Source organism: Aythya ferina, assembly GCF_964211825.1.
Source record: "Aythya ferina genome assembly, chromosome: 34".
Taxonomy (NCBI): Eukaryota; Metazoa; Chordata; class Aves; order Anseriformes; family Anatidae; genus Aythya; species Aythya ferina.
In genome coordinates, this window is record NC_140331.1 from 587,857 (window position 1) to 602,455 (window position 14,599).

The 14,599-nt window shown below is 59.3% G+C and overlaps 2 protein-coding genes across 9 annotated transcripts in view; both read left to right on the top strand.

Moving 5' to 3' along the window:
* The window catches only part of LOC311425839 (uncharacterized protein), a 329,482-nt gene that overhangs the window by 94,986 nt on the left and 219,897 nt on the right, over window positions 1-14,599 (top strand). The window lies entirely within an intron of this gene.
* Window positions 1-14,599, top strand: part of LOC311425795 (uncharacterized protein) — a gene marked incomplete at its 3' end in the record, with an annotated part of 311,807 nt that overhangs the window by 94,832 nt on the left and 202,376 nt on the right. The gene's annotated exons all lie outside the window — the stretch shown is intronic.

Here is a 14,599-nt window from a genome sequence, read left to right on the forward strand (position 1 = left end):
CCACAGGAGGTCTGACATTGCCAGGAAGTGTTCTTTTTCATTTGGGTTTGAGCAAGTGAAAATCCTCAGGCCGCAAATGCTTCCTGAGGTTCAGCAGAAGCTGGGGCATCTGTCAAAGTCATTGCAACTCGGTGCACATGGAGCCTGCCTTTTGACTCTCAGCTTTGTTTTCCCTCCATCCTTTGTTTTCCCTGCCATAACGCTGTGAGCCCAGTGTCTCATGTTTGCTCCCCCTGCTCTCTGGAGTTCGAAAAGTTCTTAGGTGCTTGCCCACCTTTGCTGCTCGAGGCACGCTCGGAGCCTGAGGGACAAAACTGAAGAAAAATCAGGAGCCCAGGAGAGCCAGTGAGGCAGTGCCCCATCTGCACTGGGTCAGGGCATCACTCTGGGCCACAGTCCACAGGAGGGGTCCCGTTTCCCAGCGTCTGCTCCATGGGCTTCACATGGCCTCTTTCCCCCAAGAGCAAAGTTCCAAAATCCCTGGGAATGGGATGTGGCCATGCCCCACAAGGAGCCCCTGCACCCCACAGGCTCCTGCTTGCTGCAGGCCCTCATCCAGCCCAGACCCCCGGCACCCCTCCTCCTGGGGCCTCCGCTCGCGGGGCAGCTGCTCCCTGCTTCCTGGAACCTGACCAGGAGCGGGGGGCAGCCGCCACTCCCCTCAGGGGACACCGTGCTGCTCCCCAAAGATGAGGGGACCCAAACCCCAGTGCCACCCCTCCCTCAGACCACTCTGGCTCCACCAACCTGTGTTGAGGTGGCACCCGATGGGGAGTCTGCAGCAGTGGCACAGCCCCTGCTGGAAGTTTTACTGGCAGTTTTCTTCCTATCACCAAAGATTTTAAGCTCCAATTCTTCTTCCCTTGAGGAGAGCTGAGCCGTGGGAGCGTTGGCATGGGGCACCCTGGCCAAAATCGGCCATCCGGGCAGTGTCAGGACCTGCCTGTGAGGAGGGCTGGCTGTGGGGAGGATCAGGATCAGGAAGGGCCCGGGCCTGTGTGTGGCTGTGGCACAGCCACTTTGAACAGGGGGGGTCTCGGCTGAGCGCTGTGCAGGGTCAGTGGCGCGCTCACAGCCCTCCTGTCTGCTCCTGCTGTGCTGCTCCCCAGCTCCCTTCCCCTGCGTTCCCTGCATGGCGGGCACAGTCTGGCTGACCCCCAGCACCGAGGACCCTCAGGGGTACTTCTCCATCCAAGTCCTGCTGTGGGTCCCTGGGTATTGCTGTACTAATGACCCGGGCTGCTGTGCTGTATGATCTGATATTTATTGAAGCTGCAGCCTCAATAAAGCGGGGGTCAGTAATTGCCCCAGGCTGCACCCCGGGGGGGCCTCCCCCAGCCCTTGAAGGAGGGTGGGGGGCCGTGGGGGTGGTGTCCGTGCCCACGAGGACTGGGGGGCGCTGGGCCGGTCGCACGCCTTCCGTTTGGCTTGTGCCGGGCGTGGGGGCCGCGGAGGCCGGGCTGGTGGCAGGCGGGCAGGTCTTCCAGGCACTGAGGGTGGCCGCTGGCGTCGGGCCTGGCTCTCAGGCCTAGCACGGTGCTCAGGCCTCCTGGACGGGCTCAAGGAGCGGCCACGGCTGTCGCTCTGGGCTGCCTGGGCTGCGGCGAGGCGCCTGCGGGGACAGGAATTGCTGAGGCCGTGCTGCGGCTGCGGTGCCAGGCGGGTGCGAGGCAGCGGGGTGCAGGCACGCGGCTGTACGTGAGCTGTGGGCACGCAGTGCTCTGTGCAGAATTTGGGGCGCCATGTGCCCTGGGCTGGGATTCTGCTCCCCTCCACAACATTCCCCGGCTCGTCTCCTCCCCAGCGCCTCACCGGCCATCCTCACCTGCCTGCTCTGCACGTGCTGTCCCAGGAAGAAGACCTGGCCCCCGCAGAGACAGGCTTGCAAAGCTGGGCTCAGCATGGCCAGGCCCCAAAAGCCACCGTCTGCCCTTCCCCAGAGCGCCTGGCAAGGACCAGCACTCAGCTCCCTGCCTGGCCCTGGCCCTGGCCCTGGCCCTGGCCCTGGCCCTGGCCCTGGCCCAACAAGGCGGCAGCCTCGGCTCACTGTTCGGTGAGGTGCTGCCCATCCACTCTTTGGGATGTGTAATTAAACACACAAGCCCTGTCTGTGCTGAAGACACGCACGCTGGCAGAGCTCAGGTGCGGCTGTGACACATTAGATGCCACTCTCCAAGGGAAAGAATTTGGGGGGGGAAGAGATGGAGAGGGAGTGCGGAAACAACAAGTCACTGATTTTTCTGCCTCCAACGCCGGATAAGCACACAGCAGGCAACCGTCACAAGCAGGAGGGGAACCAAGAATGCCGCAGCGCCTTCTATGCAGTAACTTTGCAAATGTGGGGGCTCTGCAGTGTTTGCATTGTTCTCCCCATCCACGCCTGGAAGAACAATTGTGGACATTGCTGTGTCCTGTGCACTACCGGGAATTCAGGAGCCCAGGAGAGCCAGTGAAGCAGTGCCCCATCTGCACTGGGTCAGGGCATCACTCTGGGCCGCAGTACACCGGAGGGAGGGGTCCTGTTTCCCAGGATCTGCTCAATGGGTTTCGGATGGCCTCATTCCCTCAAGAGCAAAGTTCCAAAATCCCTGGGAGCTGAGTGCGCTGGGAGGTGACCCCTCTCTAACCACAGCCACAGAGCTTTGTGAGCGTCTCTCTGCTGCACTGCTGCCACATGCTGTCACAGCCCAGGGCAGACAGCCATCCCCAGGGAGCCACTCCTGCCTTCCTCTGCAACACTTGCTGCCTACTGACACTCTGGGCTTTGGCTGCTGCCATGAGGTGCAAGAGCGGGTACCAGGGCAAGAACCTGCACGCGCATGCTGGTTCTGCTTGGTGACTGCGGATGGCCAAGAAACAGCCTTTACCTGGGGTGGCAGTTGCCTGTTTTGCCTCTGTTCCTTTGTCAGAGAGGGGCAGCGTGCGGCTGCTTCCTTGCCAAAGCACGTCCTTCGGCACAGTCTGACTGTCTGTCCCTTTAGAAAGAAAGCAGGACAGTGGGAATGTAAGTAACTGCTCCTCCTTGAACCATGTTCTGGGCACAATTACAAGCAAACGCCCATTGCTGCTGGCTGGATACCAATGTTTGCACGCAACAGCTCGGACCAGTAATGGTAATGCTGGGCTAGCAGCTGCCCCTGGGACCAGGCTGGACCCACAAGCAGCAGCAGGGGCGCTCGGCCATCTCTGGGGCTCAGCAGTGCCTGCTAGCTGTGAAACGGAGTGTCTCCGTTCTGACCCATCCCTTCCTGTTGTGCAGGTTACGGTTCGTCCACACACGGATTTAGAACCTCAGCTTCCCAAGACTTATGGCGCCCAGAGTGAAATATACCCACCAGGTGCTGCCTTCGCTAACTCCTTTCTGATTTCCTCTACGATGTGAGGGGACGCTGGGGAAGGTGTTATTCTTCCAGCTTTATCCTTTGCTCGTAGAGGACCTGAACAGAAAGGAGCAAGTTCACTTTGGCACCAGTGCAATTTGGAGAACCCGGGCATAGTCTGTGAAGTCAGTGAAATGACTCCCCAGCCCTGGGAGACCAGCTGCGCTTCAACGCGGGAAGCAGCCGAGGATCTGGCAAAGCCCTCCATGGGGACACTTGTGCAAGCAAAGACCCGTGAGAACTTTCTGTCCCATCGCCATCTACATCGATAGCTCAGTAGGAGAGCATATCAGGCCTGGTGCCTTGACAGGGCACACACACGTGCCAGTCTGTACCCTGCCACCTGCAGAGATGCTTGGCTGACCTTTGGGCTTTGAGCTGGCAGCTCTCAAAGGAAATCAAAAGCCACAACTTACCCACGCCATCTCCCAGAGCTACTGTCCTGGAACCCATCTGGGAACCTGCATCACCTTTGCCTTCGGTCCCATCTGTAAACACAAGAGGATAGAGCCCCTCCCGTGAACTGCATCAATATACTCCTTCTGACCAGAGTGACAGAGAATGCAGTTCAAAGAGGGGACTGCTCCACGGCACTCTTCTCTCCCTGCCACTCAAGAGCATCTTGCAAACAGTTGCTGGGTGCCTGCAGTGGCACCATGCTGCTACAAAACTAAGCATGCGTGGAGCTGCCCGGAGAAGGGCCCTCCCCGTGCCCACCCCAGATCTCAACTCAACCGCAAGGTGCCTGCTGGCTCTGCAGCACCTAGATGCTCCTTCCTTCCGCTGACTTACTTGGCGGATTGCCCTGAGGCCCGTGGACCACATCAAGCTGAGGTGTCCAGTAGCCAGGACCTGCGAGAACTGCTGCAATCAAACACAAAAGAGAAACATTGGCCTCGCATGGTGTGATCTACCTCTTCCTTAGTGAGCTGCAGCGACTGGAGGGGGCTCACGCAATGAGGAGGGACCCAGGCACGAGCCAGAGCCAAAACTCACTGATTTGGCCGCCTCCAACACCGGATAAGCACGCAGCACGCAGCAGGCAACTGTCACAAGCAGGAGGAGAACCAAGAATGCCGCAGCGCCTTCTATGCAGTAACTTCGGCAATGTTGGGGCTTTGCAGCGTTTGCACTGTTCTCCCCATCCACGCCTGGAAGAACAATTGTGGACATTGCTGCGTCCTGTGCACTCCTGGTAATCCCACAGGAGGTCTGACATTGCCAGGAAGTGTTCTTTTTCATTTGGGTAGCATCTTTGAGCAAGTGAAAATCCTCAGGCCGCAAATGCTTCCTGAGGTTCAGCAGAAGCTGGGGCATCTGTCAAAGTCATTGCAACTCGGTGCACATGGAGCCTGCCTTTTGACTCTCAGCTTTGTTTTCCCTCCATCCTTTGTTTTCCCTGCCATAACGCTGTGAGCCCAGTGTCTCATGTTTGCTCCCCCTGCTCTCTGGAGTTCGAAAAGTTCTTAGGTGCTTGCCCACCTTTGCTGCTCGAGGCACGCTCGGAGCCTGAGGGACAAAACTGAAGAAAAATCAGGAGCCCAGGAGAGCCAGTGAGGCAGTGCCCCATCTGCACTGGGTCAGGGCATCACTCTGGGCCACAGTCCACAGGAGGGGTCCCGTTTCCCAGCGTCTGCTCCATGGGCTTCACATGGCCTCTTTCCCCCAAGAGCAAAGTTCCAAAATCCCTGGGAATGGGATGTGGCCATGCCCCACAAGGAGCCCCTGCACCCCACAGGCTCCTGCTTGCTGCAGGCCCTCATCCAGCCCAGACCCCCGGCACCCCTCCTCCTGGGGCCTCCGCTCGCGGGGCAGCTGCTCCCTGCTTCCTGGAACCTGACCAGGAGCGGGGGGCAGCCGCCACTCCCCTCAGGGGACACCGTGCTGCTCCCCAAAGATGAGGGGACCCAAACCCCAGTGCCACCCCTCCCTCAGACCACTCTGGCTCCACCAACCTGTGTTGAGGTGGCACCCGATGGGGAGTCTGCAGCAGTGGCACAGCCCCTGCTGGAAGTTTTACTGGCAGTTTTCTTCCTATCACCAAAGATTTTAAGCTCCAATTCTTCTTCCCTTGAGGAGAGCTGAGCCGTGGGAGCGTTGGCATGGGGCACCCTGGCCAAAATCGGCCATCCGGGCAGTGTCAGGACCTGCCTGTGAGGAGGGCTGGCTGTGGGGAGGATCAGGATCAGGAAGGGCCCGGGCCTGTGTGTGGCTGTGGCACAGCCACTTTGAACAGGGGGGGTCTCGGCTGAGCGCTGTGCAGGGTCAGTGGCGCGCTCACAGCCCTCCTGTCTGCTCCTGCTGTGCTGCTCCCCAGCTCCCTTCCCCTGCGTTCCCTGCATGGCGGGCACAGTCTGGCTGACCCCCAGCACCGAGGACCCTCAGGGGTACTTCTCCATCCAAGTCCTGCTGCGGGTCCCTGGGTATTGCTGTACTAATGACCCGGGCTGCTGTGCTGTATGATCTGATATTTATTGAAGCTGCAGCCTCAATAAAGCGGGGGTCAGTAATTGCCCCAGGCTGCACCCCGGGGGGGCCTCCCCCAGCCCTTGAAGGAGGGTGGGGGGCCGTGGGGGTGGTGTCCGTGCCCACGAGGACTGGGGGGCGCTGGGCCGGTCGCACGCCTTCCGTTTGGCTTGTGCCGGGCGTGGGGGCCGCGGAGGCCGGGCTGGTGGCAGGCGGGCAGGTCTTCCAGGCACTGAGGGTGGCCGCTGGCGTCGGGCCTGGCTCTCAGGCCTAGCACGGTGCTCAGGCCTCCTGGACGGGCTCAAGGAGCGGCCACGGCTGTCGCTCTGGGCTGCCTGGGCTGCGGCGAGGCGCCTGCGGGGACAGGAATTGCTGAGGCCGTGCTGCGGCTGCGGTGCCAGGCGGGTGCGAGGCAGCGGGGTGCAGGCACGCGGCTGTACGTGAGCTGTGGGCACGCAGTGCTCTGTGCAGAATTTGGGGCGCCATGTGCCCTGGGCTGGGATTCTGCTCCCCTCCACAACATTCCCCGGCTCGTCTCCTCCCCAGCGCCTCACCGGCCATCCTCACCTGCCTGCTCTGCACGTGCTGTCCCAGGAAGAAGACCTGGCCCCCGCAGAGACAGGCTTGCAAAGCTGGGCTCAGCATGGCCAGGCCCCAAAAGCCACCGTCTGCCCTTCCCCAGAGCGCCTGGCAAGGACCAGCACTCAGCTCCCTGCCTGGCCCTGGCCCTGGCCCTGGCCCTGGCCCTGGCCCTGGCCCTGGCCCAACAAGGCGGCAGCCTCGGCTCACTGTTCGGTGAGGTGCTGCCCATCCACTCTTTGGGATGTGTAATTAAACACACAAGCCCTGTCTGTGCTGAAGACACGCACGCTGGCAGAGCTCAGGTGCGGCTGTGACACATTAGATGCCACTCTCCAAGGGAAAGAATTTGGGGGGGGAAGAGATGGAGAGGGAGTGCGGAAACAACAAGTCACTGATTTTTCTGCCTCCAACGCCGGATAAGCACACAGCAGGCAACCGTCACAAGCAGGAGGGGAACCAAGAATGCCGCAGCGCCTTCTATGCAGTAACTTTGCAAATGTGGGGGCTCTGCAGTGTTTGCATTGTTCTCCCCATCCACGCCTGGAAGAACAATTGTGGACATTGCTGTGTCCTGTGCACTACCGGGAATTCAGGAGCCCAGGAGAGCCAGTGAAGCAGTGCCCCATCTGCACTGGGTCAGGGCATCACTCTGGGCCGCAGTACACCGGAGGGAGGGGTCCTGTTTCCCAGGATCTGCTCAATGGGTTTCGGATGGCCTCATTCCCTCAAGAGCAAAGTTCCAAAATCCCTGGGAGCTGAGTGCGCTGGGAGGTGACCCCTCTCTAACCACAGCCACAGAGCTTTGTGAGCGTCTCTCTGCTGCACTGCTGCCACATGCTGTCACAGCCCAGGGCAGACAGCCATCCCCAGGGAGCCACTCCTGCCTTCCTCTGCAACACTTGCTGCCTACTGACACTCTGGGCTTTGGCTGCTGCCATGAGGTGCAAGAGCGGGTACCAGGGCAAGAACCTGCACGCGCATGCTGGTTCTGCTTGGTGACTGCGGATGGCCAAGAAACAGCCTTTACCTGGGGTGGCAGTTGCCTGTTTTGCCTCTGTTCCTTTGTCAGAGAGGGGCAGCGTGCGGCTGCTTCCTTGCCAAAGCACGTCCTTCGGCACAGTCTGACTGTCTGTCCCTTTAGAAAGAAAGCAGGACAGTGGGAATGTAAGTAACTGCTCCTCCTTGAACCATGTTCTGGGCACAATTACAAGCAAACGCCCATTGCTGCTGGCTGGATACCAATGTTTGCACGCAACAGCTCGGACCAGTAATGGTAATGCTGGGCTAGCAGCTGCCCCTGGGACCAGGCTGGACCCACAAGCAGCAGCAGGGGCGCTCGGCCATCTCTGGGGCTCAGCAGTGCCTGCTAGCTGTGAAACGGAGTGTCTCCGTTCTGACCCATCCCTTCCTGTTGTGCAGGTTACGGTTCGTCCACACACGGATTTAGAACCTCAGCTTCCCAAGACTTATGGCGCCCAGAGTGAAATATACCCACCAGGTGCTGCCTTCGCTAACTCCTTTCTGATTTCCTCTACGATGTGAGGGGACGCTGGGGAAGGTGTTATTCTTCCAGCTTTATCCTTTGCTCGTAGAGGACCTGAACAGAAAGGAGCAAGTTCACTTTGGCACCAGTGCAATTTGGAGAACCCGGGCATAGTCTGTGAAGTCAGTGAAATGACTCCCCAGCCCTGGGAGACCAGCTGCGCTTCAACGCGGGAAGCAGCCGAGGATCTGGCAAAGCCCTCCATGGGGACACTTGTGCAAGCAAAGACCCGTGAGAACTTTCTGTCCCATCGCCATCTACATCGATAGCTCAGTAGGAGAGCATATCAGGCCTGGTGCCTTGACAGGGCACACACACGTGCCAGTCTGTACCCTCCCACCTGCAGAGATGCTTGGCTGACATTTGGGCTTTGAGCTGGCAGCTCTCAAAGGAAATCAAAAGCCACAACTTACCCACGCCATCTCCCAGAGCTACTGTCCTGGAACCCATCTGGGAACCTGCATCACCTTTGCCTTCGGTCCCATCTGTAAACACAAGAGGATAGAGCCCCTCCCGTGAACTGCATCAATATACTCCTTCTGACCAGAGTAACAGAGAATGCAGTTCAAAGAGGGGACTGCTCCACGGCACTCTTCTCTCCCTGCCACTCAAGAGCATCTTGCAAACAGTTGCTGGGTGCCTGCAGTGGCACCATGCTGCTACAAAACTAAGCATGCGTGGAGCTGCCCGGAGAAGGGCCCTCCCCGTGCCCACCCCAGATCTCAACTCAACCGCAAGGTGCCTGCTGGCTCTGCAGCACCTAGATGCTCCTTCCTTCCGCTGACTTACTTGGCGGATTGCCCTGAGGCCCGTGGACCACATCAAGCTGAGGTGTCCAGTAGCCAGGACCTGCGAGAACTGCTGCAATCAAACACAAAAGAGAAACATTGGCCTCGCATGGTGTGATCTACCTCTTCCTTAGTGAGCTGCAGCGACTGGAGGGGGCTCACGCAATGAGGAGGGACCCAGGCACGAGCCAGAGCCAAAACTCACTGATTTGGCCGCCTCCAACACCGGATAAGCACGCAGCACGCAGCAGGCAACTGTCACAAGCAGGAGGAGAACCAAGAATGCCGCAGCGCCTTCTATGCAGTAACTTCGGCAATGTTGGGGCTTTGCAGCGTTTGCACTGTTCTCCCCATCCACGCCTGGAAGAACAATTGTGGACATTGCTGCGTCCTGTGCACTCCTGGTAATCCCACAGGAGGTCTGACATTGCCAGGAAGTGTTCTTTTTCATTTGGGTTTGAGCAAGTGAAAATCCTCAGGCCGCAAATGCTTCCTGAGGTTCAGCAGAAGCTGGGGCATCTGTCAAAGTCATTGCAACTCGGTGCACATGGAGCCTGCCTTTTGACTCTCAGCTTTGTTTTCCCTCCATCCTTTGTTTTCCCTGCCATAACGCTGTGAGCCCAGTGTCTCATGTTTGCTCCCCCTGCTCTCTGGAGTTCGAAAAGTTCTTAGGTGCTTGCCCACCTTTGCTGCTCGAGGCACGCTCGGAGCCTGAGGGACAAAACTGAAGAAAAATCAGGAGCCCAGGAGAGCCAGTGAGGCAGTGCCCCATCTGCACTGGGTCAGGGCATCACTCTGGGCCACAGTCCACAGGAGGGGTCCCGTTTCCCAGCGTCTGCTCCATGGGCTTCACATGGCCTCTTTCCCCCAAGAGCAAAGTTCCAAAATCCCTGGGAATGGGATGTGGCCATGCCCCACAAGGAGCCCCTGCACCCCACAGGCTCCTGCTTGCTGCAGGCCCTCATCCAGCCCAGACCCCCGGCACCCCTCCTCCTGGGGCCTCCGCTCGCGGGGCAGCTGCTCCCTGCTTCCTGGAACCTGACCAGGAGCGGGGGGCAGCCGCCACTCCCCTCAGGGGACACCGTGCTGCTCCCCAAAGATGAGGGGACCCAAACCCCAGTGCCACCCCTCCCTCAGACCACTCTGGCTCCACCAACCTGTGTTGAGGTGGCACCCGATGGGGAGTCTGCAGCAGTGGCACAGCCCCTGCTGGAAGTTTTACTGGCAGTTTTCTTCCTATCACCAAAGATTTTAAGCTCCAATTCTTCTTCCCTTGAGGAGAGCTGAGCCGTGGGAGCGTTGGCATGGGGCACCCTGGCCAAAATCGGCCATCCGGGCAGTGTCAGGACCTGCCTGTGAGGAGGGCTGGCTGTGGGGAGGATCAGGATCAGGAAGGGCCCGGGCCTGTGTGTGGCTGTGGCACAGCCACTTTGAACAGGGGGGGTCTCGGCTGAGCGCTGTGCAGGGTCAGTGGCGCGCTCACAGCCCTCCTGTCTGCTCCTGCTGTGCTGCTCCCCAGCTCCCTTCCCCTGCGTTCCCTGCATGGCGGGCACAGTCTGGCTGACCCCCAGCACCGAGGACCCTCAGGGGTACTTCTCCATCCAAGTCCTGCTGCGGGTCCCTGGGTATTGCTGTACTAATGACCCGGGCTGCTGTGCTGTATGATCTGATATTTATTGAAGCTGCAGCCTCAATAAAGCGGGGGTCAGTAATTGCCCCAGGCTGCACCCCGGGGGGGCCTCCCCCAGCCCTTGAAGGAGGGTGGGGGGCCGTGGGGGTGGTGTCCGTGCCCACGAGGACTGGGGGGCGCTGGGCCGGTCGCACGCCTTCCGTTTGGCTTGTGCCAGGCGTGGGGGCCGCGGAGGCCGGGCTGGTGGCAGGCGGGCAGGTCTTCCAGGCACTGAGGGTGGCCGCTGGCGTCGGGCCTGGCTCTCAGGCCTAGCACGGTGCTCAGGCCTCCTGGACGGGCTCAAGGAGCGGCCATGGCTGTCGCTCTGGGCTGCCTGGGCTGCGGCGAGGCGCCTGCAGGGACAGGAATTGCTGAGGCCGTGCTGCGGCTGCGGTGCCAGGCGGGTGCGAGGCAGCGGGGTGCAGGCACGCGGCTGTACGTGAGCTGTGGGCACGCAGTGCTCTGTGCAGAATTTGGGGCGCCATGTGCCCTGGGCTGGGATTCTGCTCCCCTCCACAACATTCCCCGGCTCGTCTCCTCCCCAGCGCCTCACCGGCCATCCTCACCTGCCTGCTCTGCACGTGCTGTCCCAGGAAGAAGACCTGGCCCCTGCAGAGACAGGCTTGCAAAGCTGGGCTCAGCATGGCCAGGCCCCAAAAGCCACCGTCTGCCCTTCCCCAGAGCGCCTGGCAAGGACCAGCACTCAGCTCCCTGCCTGGCCCTGGCCCTGGCCCTGGCCCAACAAGGCGGCAGCCTCGGCTCACTGTTCGGTGAGGTGCTGCCCATCCACTCTTTGGGATGTGTAATTAAACACACAAGCCCTGTCTGTGCTGAAGACACGCACGCTGGCAGAGCTCAGGTGCGGCTGTGACACATTAGATGCCACTCTCCAAGGGAAAGAATTTGGGGGGGGAAGAGATGGAGAGGGAGTGCGGAAACAACAAGTCACTGATTTTTCTGCCTCCAACGCCGGATAAGCACACAGCAGGCAACCGTCACAAGCAGGAGGGGAACCAAGAATGCCGCAGCGCCTTCTATGCAGTAACTTTGCAAATGTGGGGGCTCTGCAGTGTTTGCATTGTTCTCCCCATCCACGCCTGGAAGAACAATTGTGGACATTGCTGTGTCCTGTGCACTACCGGGAATTCAGGAGCCCAGGAGAGCCAGTGAAGCAGTGCCCCATCTGCACTGGGTCAGGGCATCACTCTGGGCCGCAGTACACCGGAGGGAGGGGTCCTGTTTCCCAGGATCTGCTCAATGGGTTTCGGATGGCCTCATTCCCTCAAGAGCAAAGTTCCAAAATCCCTGGGAGCTGAGTGCGCTGGGAGGTGACCCCTCTCTAACCACAGCCACAGAGCTTTGTGAGCGTCTCTCTGCTGCACTGCTGCCACATGCTGTCACAGCCCAGGGCAGACAGCCATCCCCAGGGAGCCACTCCTGCCTTCCTCTGCAACACTTGCTGCCTACTGACACTCTGGGCTTTGGCTGCTGCCATGAGGTGCAAGAGCGGGTACCAGGGCAAGAACCTGCACGCGCATGCTGGTTCTGCTTGGTGACTGCGGATGGCCAAGAAACAGCCTTTACCTGGGGTGGCAGTTGCCTGTTTTGCCTCTGTTCCTTTGTCAGAGAGGGGCAGCGTGCGGCTGCTTCCTTGCCAAAGCACGTCCTTCGGCACAGTCTGACTGTCTGTCCCTTTAGAAAGAAAGCAGGACAGTGGGAATGTAAGTAACTGCTCCTCCTTGAACCATGTTCTGGGCACAATTACAAGCAAACGCCCATTGCTGCTGGCTGGATACCAATGTTTGCACGCAACAGCTCGGACCAGTAATGGTAATGCTGGGCTAGCAGCTGCCCCTGGGACCAGGCTGGACCCACAAGCAGCAGCAGGGGCGCTCGGCCATCTCTGGGGCTCAGCAGTGCCTGCTAGCTGTGAAACGGAGTGTCTCCGTTCTGACCCATCCCTTCCTGTTGTGCAGGTTACGGTTCGTCCACACACGGATTTAGAACCTCAGCTTCCCAAGACTTATGGCGCCCAGAGTGAAATATACCCACCAGGTGCTGCCTTCGCTAACTCCTTTCTGATTTCCTCTACGATGTGAGGGGACGCTGGGGAAGGTGTTATTCTTCCAGCTTTATCCTTTGCTCGTAGAGGACCTGAACAGAAAGGAGCAAGTTCACTTTGGCACCAGTGCAATTTGGAGAACCCGGGCATAGTCTGTGAAGTCAGTGAAATGACTCCCCAGCCCTGGGAGACCAGCTGCGCTTCAACGCGGGAAGCAGCCGAGGATCTGGCAAAGCCCTCCATGGGGACACTTGTGCAAGCAAAGACCCGTGAGAACTTTCTGTCCCATCGCCATCTACATCGATAGCTCAGTAGGAGAGCATATCAGGCCTGGTGCCTTGACAGGGCACACACACGTGCCAGTCTGTACCCTCCCACCTGCAGAGATGCTTGGCTGACATTTGGGCTTTGAGCTGGCAGCTCTCAAAGGAAATCAAAAGCCACAACTTACCCACGCCATCTCCCAGAGCTACTGTCCTGGAACCCATCTGGGAACCTGCATCACCTTTGCCTTCGGTCCCATCTGTAAACACAAGAGGATAGAGCCCCTCCCGTGAACTGCATCAATATACTCCTTCTGACCAGAGTGACAGAGAATGCAGTTCAAAGAGGGGACTGCTCCACGGCACTCTTCTCTCCCTGCCACTCAAGAGCATCTTGCAAACAGTTGCTGGGTGCCTGCAGTGGCACCATGCTGCTACAAAACTAAGCATGCGTGGAGCTGCCCGGAGAAGGGCCCTCCCCGTGCCCACCCCAGATCTCAACTCAACCGCAAGGTGCCTGCTGGCTCTGCAGCACCTAGATGCTCCTTCCTTCCGCTGACTTACTTGGCGGATTGCCCTGAGGCCCGTGGACCACATCAAGCTGAGGTGTCCAGTAGCCAGGACCTGCGAGAACTGCTGCAATCAAACACAAAAGAGAAACATTGGCCTCGCATGGTGTGATCTACCTCTTCCTTAGTGAGCTGCAGCGACTGGAGGGGGCTCACGCAATGAGGAGGGACCCAGGCACGAGCCAGAGCCAAAACTCACTGATTTGGCCGCCTCCAACACCGGATAAGCACGCAGCACGCAGCAGGCAACTGTCACAAGCAGGAGGAGAACCAAGAATGCCGCAGCGCCTTCTATGCAGTAACTTCGGCAATGTTGGGGCTTTGCAGCGTTTGCACTGTTCTCCCCATCCACGCCTGGAAGAACAATTGTGGACATTGCTGCGTCCTGTGCACTCCTGGTAATCCCACAGGAGGTCTGACATTGCCAGGAAGTGTTCTTTTTCATTTGGGTTTGAGCAAGTGAAAATCCTCAGGCCGCAAATGCTTCCTGAGGTTCAGCAGAAGCTGGGGCATCTGTCAAAGTCATTGCAACTCGGTGCACATGGAGCCTGCCTTTTGACTCTCAGCTTTGTTTTCCCTCCATCCTTTGTTTTCCCTGCCATAACGCTGTGAGCCCAGTGTCTCATGTTTGCTCCCCCTGCTCTCTGGAGTTCGAAAAGTTCTTAGGTGCTTGCCCACCTTTGCTGCTCGAGGCACGCTCGGAGCCTGAGGGACAAAACTGAAGAAAAATCAGGAGCCCAGGAGAGCCAGTGAGGCAGTGCCCCATCTGCACTGGGTCAGGGCATCACTCTGGGCCACAGTCCACAGGAGGGGTCCCGTTTCCCAGCGTCTGCTCCATGGGCTTCACATGGCCTCTTTCCCCCAAGAGCAAAGTTCCAAAATCCCTGGGAATGGGATGTGGCCATGCCCCACAAGGAGCCCCTGCACCCCACAGGCTCCTGCTTGCTGCAGGCCCTCATCCAGCCCAGACCCCCGGCACCCCTCCTCCTGGGGCCTCCGCTCGCAGGGCAGCTGCTCCCTGCTTCCTGGAACCTGACCAGGAGCGGGGGGCAGCCGCCACTCCCCTCAGGGGACACCGTGCTGCTCCCCAAAGATGAGGGGACCCAAACCCCAGTGCCACCCCTCCCTCAGACCACTCTGGCTCCACCAACCTGTGTTGAGGTGGCACCCGATGGGGAGTCTGCAGCAGTGGCACAGCCCCTGCTGGAAGTTTTACTGGCAGTTTTCTTCCTATCACCAAAGATTTTAAGCTCCAATTCTTCTTCCCTTGAGGAGAG